The sequence below is a fragment of the Myotis brandtii genome, unplaced genomic scaffold, assembly GCF_000412655.1.
Source record: "Myotis brandtii unplaced genomic scaffold, ASM41265v1 scaffold185, whole genome shotgun sequence".
Classification (NCBI taxonomy): Eukaryota; Metazoa; Chordata; class Mammalia; order Chiroptera; family Vespertilionidae; genus Myotis; species Myotis brandtii.
This window is the reverse complement of record NW_005356870.1, coordinates 2,283,057-2,290,195: the sequence shown is the minus strand read 5'-3', so window position 1 is coordinate 2,290,195 and position 7,139 is coordinate 2,283,057. Positions and strand designations below refer to the sequence as shown.

The 7,139-nt window shown below is 39.4% G+C and overlaps 1 long non-coding RNA gene across 1 annotated transcript; it reads right to left on the bottom strand.

The window, feature by feature from the left end:
* Positions 1–1,304: 1,304 nt before the first annotated feature.
* On the bottom strand, positions 1,305–6,547 carry LOC102262675. The gene is made up of 3 exons (XR_313459.2): positions 6,435–6,547; positions 4,245–4,341; positions 1,305–1,414 (listed from the first exon to the last, which is right to left on the bottom strand). It is a non-coding gene; the product is annotated as an uncharacterized LOC102262675 (long non-coding RNA).
* Between the last annotated feature and the right edge of the window lie 592 nt (positions 6,548–7,139).

Below are 7,139 nucleotides of genomic sequence, written 5' to 3'. Positions count from 1 at the left end.
TCCTGCTACATTGCCGAATTCATTAATTCTGTCTAGTAGTTTTTTGATGGAGTCTTTGGGGTTTTGTATGTATAATACCATGTCTATCTTTGGTACTATTATTGAACCATACTATCAATGCCTAGAAAAAGTTTAAAAGAAGCAAAACAATGCACAAAATCTAAATATTATAAGTTCAATATATATATATTTGCATGTAAATGTATAACTATTTCTTGAAAGAAAATATAAAGAATATATAAATTTCAATAAAAACCTGTGTTTAATTCCATATCAAATATGGAAAATATTGAAAAGAAATTGGGGCAAATGGAAAAAGAAACAAGTTACTTCCTTATCTCATATAAGCAAGAAATAAAGTATCATATTTGTCTGAAATTTGATGATATAAACATAATCTCAAGTGTGTGCAATGGGGTGCACTGAATTTCCCCACTCCCTCTTAACCCCATGCACAAAAGTCTCTTTAGAGGCAATGTGGTGTAGTGAATAAATATCAGTTTAGTTTTGGATTAAATATTCCTAGTTCTAATCCTAACTGTGACATTTTCTGTGTGGTATTTGAGAAGTTTAAATTTCTTAGAACGTAATTTCTCTGATATATAAACTGGCCTTTATAACTTGCTGTGAAGAATTGCTGGGGAAACTGGAAATAATATATGTAAAGTGCCTAGCCCAGTGCCTGGTCCATACTATGTGCTCAATAAAACTGGGAGCATTTGTTTGTAATGTTGGGTTCTTGTCAAGGTTTTTATTATTGTCCTCTTCCAAGCTCTACTCAAGATAAGATCTGTGGCTTCAATATACTTTGGAAGAAAACTCAACACCTGTTCAAGTGCTGGGTATTCAGCAAATATGACATTTAAGACAAAAACTATAATATGAACTGCTTTTTCAGTACTGTTAACTATTTCTACTGTTCAGGTGATTGTGAGAAAATAATATGGGCAAATTTTCCAAAAGGAAGAACAGTGCACTCTTCAAAGATCATTATCAGTTGACCACAGTGGTTGATGGGGTTCAGCCTGCTGGACAAAAATCTCCCTTAGACTCAATGTCTTAGTGAAAATTAAATAGAGTTAGTGTGTAATAATAGCACATCAAGAAAGCCTCTACTGATATAGGGTGCGCACCTGAGAGCTGATTTAGTGATTGGGATATTTGTGGACAGGCTGACTAGGAGAAATGGCAGCAAGTCCATAGATCCAGGTTTCTCACCTACCTGGTTGATGATGAGGTAAGTCATGTTCTTCGGGAGGAACTAAGGGAGGAGGTACTGGGCACCTGTGTTTACTCACCTGTGCCTCTGATCTTGGGTATGTCCTCTGTCTCCTCATTGGTTGGTTTTGAATTAAAATGAAGACTATGCCATATTCTCTCCATGTTACAAAATCTAGCCTAGCCACATCATTACCTGTTAAGAAAAAATAAACCTGTCTAAGTGTCAATAATTTCTACCCCAATAAATTGACGGCTGAGCACTTTACTAATACTAATAAGAAAATAAAGAGCAAGTTAGTACCATTCGCTCTCAAGACAATAAGTTATTTTAATAATTCACTCTCTAGGCAATATCACAATATTTTAACTGCAAGGTCATCATAATATTTTTAAAAATATATAAGGAACTCTGAGGTGGACATTTTTTCCAAACGTCTTCTTACTAAGAATATAAAAACATTCCAAACTAAAAAGAATGATTCGTGAAACCTGAGCTGGAGACTTTATTTTATTACATAATTTCAGAGAGTGACATGGTTGCCTCAATCTGGGAAAGCTTTCAGAACTCTGGTGTGAGGGGCCTCTCAAACCCCCCTTCCCCTCAAGACCTAGCACCCCTGTGTTCACACTGGGGCACTTGGCAGCAGACTATGATCTAGAAGGCAATCAAGGAAAGTGGCTATTAAAAGCTCATGGGCTTACCAGAGGGAGAAAAATGACTTTTGCTAAAAGCAAAATCTCTAAAAGCCCTGAAGCTATTTCCCCCTTGACCTACATGTATGGCCCTGCATATGCATATTCACAATTTTCCCCTGATTTTTTTTTGGGGGGGGGGCGGTAATAATCTTTACACACATTTAAATTTAACACTTGATGAGCACTTAAATGGCTGAGTTAAACAAGAAGTCACTTGAGCAATTTTGGCTCCTTGCCATTCCTTGGAATTTCATCAGTGGCAGAATAACTTGCAGGACAAAAGCCAACCACTAATTGTTTTATTTAATTAGGCCACTTGGAAGGTGAATTAAACAGCAGCCTGCAGACCCTGCTTCTCTGCCTCCCCTCACCTGGAGAGGATGGCTTGTGTTGGCCCCTATTTTTCCAGAACCTCTGCAATATTGGACCATGGAATTGGTATGGGACTCGCTAGGGTCTTCACACCATTTAGCTTTTATTTCGGCATTTTCAGGAGCACTTCTCAGGTGGCTCCTCATTTTCCCTGTTGCTCTGCTCCATGATAGGTGAAAGCTGGCCTTTCCCTTTCTGCAGCCAAGTAGAAGGTTGCAAGTCACCATGAATCTGTCAAAAGCCTGTTGTTTTTAGTGGTGGTGCATTTGTGGACATTGTCTGACGGCTAAGGGAGCGAGTGCCATTGATGAATTCTCCTCTCTGCCACCCACAAGACAGGAAAAGAAAGTGCTCAGCCGTTGATTTATCATACACTTGAAATGACAATGGAAAACAGCATTTTTTGTGGCACATTAGAATCACACCCGGAACTGCTCTGACAGCGTGAATCCTCTGGAAGTCACCAGGTAATAAGGGCCCGCATGTTCTGGGACAACAATGTTTGCCTTTTTCTCATGTCAGGGATGCGATGTGAGCCCGTGGCTTCTCTGAGCACCAATAAGAGGCACAAATGACCAACTGGAATACTTACAACTTGGCTTAGCCCAATGTAATGAGTTCTCTTAATCACCATTTTAAAATAGCTTCTCAATATTCACCCAAATGTAACCTAATTGCATTTAAATATTGGGAAGGAAGCAATGGCTGAATGAGGCCAAATCCTTAGGCAGGTTGCTAACGGGATTGTGGAGTCCATGATCCCTGATAAACTCTCCTGACGTCTCAGTGGTGGATCTCAGATTTGGATCTCAGGCCAGGTGAGGTGGGAAGTTGTGTGAGGGAGTTTTTTGTACAAGTCTGCGTCACCATTTCCATAGAAACTGTAACTTTACCCTCTAATTTGAGTGTGTGTTCCCTGAGTACACTAGGTTGGGGGCCCTACCCTGAACCTTATCTTCATAAAGTATAAAGAATACTTTTCCCACCGTCTGGCCCCATTCCTGCATTTCAGATAAGTTGCAAGACTTGCCTGTGGGCCTACACCACAGAAGGTGGCAGCAGGGTAAGGACTATGGGCAGGGCTGTCACCTACCAATCTGGTGTCACATTGGTTGTGTTTTGTTGTTTCCTTCCCCACCCCCACTATAATCCTAACTCTATCAGCTGCTTCTGTGATTCCGCACAAGCCAAGAATGAAGTGTGGGTGAAGGTCGTGTGAGTGTGTGTGTGTTGGGGGATCCTCATCTATGCATTCACTTGCATAGGTCCTGCAAGTAGTGACCCAACGTTAACAACATCCTCCAGAGTAACCAACGTCAGCGACTGTTTGCTACGCAACATTATTACTTATGTAACTGACTTTCCTTGGCTCATAAATTATGTTCCTTTCATTTAAATCTGGGTGGTTTACTACTATGATGGCTGGCAAAAGTGATTTCCCCAGAGGGCAGGCAACAGAGAGAAACTACTCCTTCATCAGGGAAGATAAATGAGGTTCAACTATCAGCAAAGATGGATAAAGGGGACCATGGTCATGGCAGCCAATCATTATCCCAGTTCCTTTCTTGCCGGAGGACACCACTGGGTTCAATGCCTTAAGATACACAATAGAATGATGATAGCTTGTGTTTGAGACATAAAGAAGCCAGGTATTGTGCTAAACATTTTAAGTACATAAGTGTATTTTTAAATCCTCACTCTAGCTAAAGGGATGTATATTATTATAGGCACTATTTAGCAGTTTAGAAAAATGTGGCTCAAAAAAGGCCATTCTCTTGTTGAAGGTCTCTCAGAAACAGAAAATCTGGCATTGAACTTGGGCTATTTGACCCCAAATCCTATGTTTATGGCCATCACACTCTGACTTGAGAAATTGCTGATACAGGCATCCAACTTCACAACTAAAGACATGCAAACCCAGAAGGACAGTGTCATGAAAGAGAACTGCTACCAACCTGTAGGTGAAGGACCTGCCTTTCAGTCCTGGGTTGCCCCACACTGGCCGTCAATCTTGGGCAACTCGCCTATTCCCTGTGGCTTCCTCATTCTCATCTGTAAAACAAAGGTGTTGGATCATGCGATTTCTATGATCTCTTCCCATTCTAACTTTCTGGAGTTTGTAATGGAGTCAAGGGCAGAAGACAGTTCAGGAGACTTTGAGTTCAATGTGGATGTCACAACATGAGATTGCCTGCTTGTACAGAACAATGTACAAACCATTAATCCCAAGTTGTATGATGAAAGAACTTTTAAAGAGCACTTACTTACATTGTAAATTATTTTTCTTCTTATATGGTGCTTATTGAATAAAAATATACTCAAAAATAAAAATTTAAAAATAAAACATGAGTCACCTATGATTTTATCACATTTCATATATATCACACTTAATGGTTTGGTGAATATATTTCCAGGCCACCTCCTCCTCCCTTTTTTGGTACTCATGTATGCAGGATTTTTTAAAACAAGTATGTGATATCATATAACCTGTTTTTGATTCCTAATATACAGTGCACATTAATAGTCTAATATATAAAATACAGCTATAATAGTTGCATAGTATTCCACTCAATGAATGCAAAATAATTTATGTAATCTCTGCTTTGTTCCTTCCATTTTATAAAATTATTTTATTTCATTTTCTTCACTATTATAAGTAACTTGACAGATATATTTACAGTTAATTATTTATACATACATACAGACTTCATTGGAATAAAAGAACACAATATAAATGCTATATTAAAGACTGTGTACTTTTTAAATGATTTTAGATACATCCTGGTGAAACCTCTGCAGAAAGATGTATTTGTTTCCATTTTCATCAGCAGCAGAGGAGAGTGCCTATTCTCCCAAACCCTCAGCAACACTCAGTATTATTTTAGCAAGTCCTGCCAAACCTTGTTGACTTCTCAGTGTGCCTTTAAGGTAGGAACACAGGAGGGTTGGAGCACAGCCAGACTAGCTGGGTGGAGTTGGGGCCCTGCTGCTTGCTACTCTGTTACCTTTGGCAACTAACCTCTCTGTGCCTATAAAATGGACCCCAAAATAGGAACTATCCTGTAGGGTTACATGTCATATGAAGTGACCTACTTAATGGAAGTAGAACAATGCCTGCACATAGTTAAGAAATATTTTAATTATTAGCTATTGTTATTATTATTTCATTACAAATAAATTTGACCACTTTAATAAGCATGTCACTTGACTTCTTTGAGCCATTCTTTCTTCATTGGTAAATTAAATATTTGGACGCACTGGATTATTTCTAAGGCCATTTAGGATCCAGCATTTTGCATGTCAATGAGGGTTCAAACTAGAGAATGTATATATTTGAAAGAGAAGAGGAAAGTGTACCAAGAAATGGAGTTAACACCGTCTTCACTAGATTTAACAATCTGTGCCATAGACTTACAGTAGTTTCTTATTCAATAAAGAAAAACAACAACAATAATTATGAAAATAACATCAAATTAGCCTTCAACCAATAGGACTGCATTCATATGAGTGTCTTCATTCTTTTATTAATGGGAGTTAAAAATTAAAACATTCTATACTCTGTTCATCTAATATCTGGCTTTTCAGATGTAGCAAAAACTGCAGCAGAATTCTGAGTTTTAAAGGAAAGGATAAGAAATCAATAGAGCAAGGGGGATATTGCCATAGAAGTGATGGCTCTGCTGTGTTTATTCAGAGCCAGAGTGGGTCCCATTTAGCTCATTTCTGTACGAAAATGAAAGTCATCAGCCTCAGTGCATGCAACCATTAGCTACCTCTCCAAAGTGCTGCATTTCAGGAAGGTCAGAGAGCCAGCCCAGGGCAACAAGAATTTCGCAAGTGATGTGTGTCACATTTGCATATGATAATTAGTTTCTCTATAAATACAATTTGTTCTGCAGATTAACATTTTGTGTCCTCATTAGATAGCAAACATTTCCATATTAAACCCACAAAGCCGCCAGAGTTGGCTTCTGCTTGCTTTGCATGATAGCATTAATACCTCTGTTTATACTGATGCCAATTAGTAGTGCTAAGTCTTGAAAGAATAAGGAGGATCACTAATGTTATTAATATAAATAGTAATAATAATGCCGAGAAGCTTTTGCAAACCTTGTTAACTTCAAAGATCATTAGCAGTAAAGTACCTCCGGGCTGTAAATGGCTGTGTTCTTGGGCACGTCAAGCATCGGCGTGTCTAGAGCGCTTTGCTCTCTACACTGGTACTGCTCCTGGCTTACAATGTGGCTCTTAAAAGATCTGCGCCCTGTAAAGAGTAGCATCCAATGAAAACATTGTTTTCTTTTGCTAAATGCCTTTCGTCCAATAAGGAAGTCGGAAGGGCTCTCGCTAGGAGAAATAATTTGCTCAACTTGTTCAGCTCAGTGCAGTTTGCTCTCATTCCTGAGGCCAACTTCTCCAAGGCGGGAGGTGAGGTGTTTGACGGTCCCATAAAAGGGTTTTATAAAGCGGGGTGCCCCAGAATGACTGATGACTCAGATTTCACTGGAGCAGAGTGAGCGGTTCTCTGTCGCAGGGAGTGTTGAGCGACATAGAAGATGCTGGTGGACACACGCGGTGTGGGAGAGTGTTCATCATTTTCCCCATTATTATTGACCTGAAATGGAGTGGAGGAGGCTGCTGCAGAGACACCGTGCATTGTGGAGCGCCAGTTCTGCAGCTGAAAGGACTAATCTGATGTGAGGACTAATGGTCACTTACCCTTATCTCAGTGACAGGGGAGGGATGACCCTGTAGTCACTGTTGATAACAGTTTCTGCAGAAATCAACTCGCTTCACTTCCCTGCATTAGTTTCTTCTTTGATGGGCTAATATACTTAGATTCAGCATTT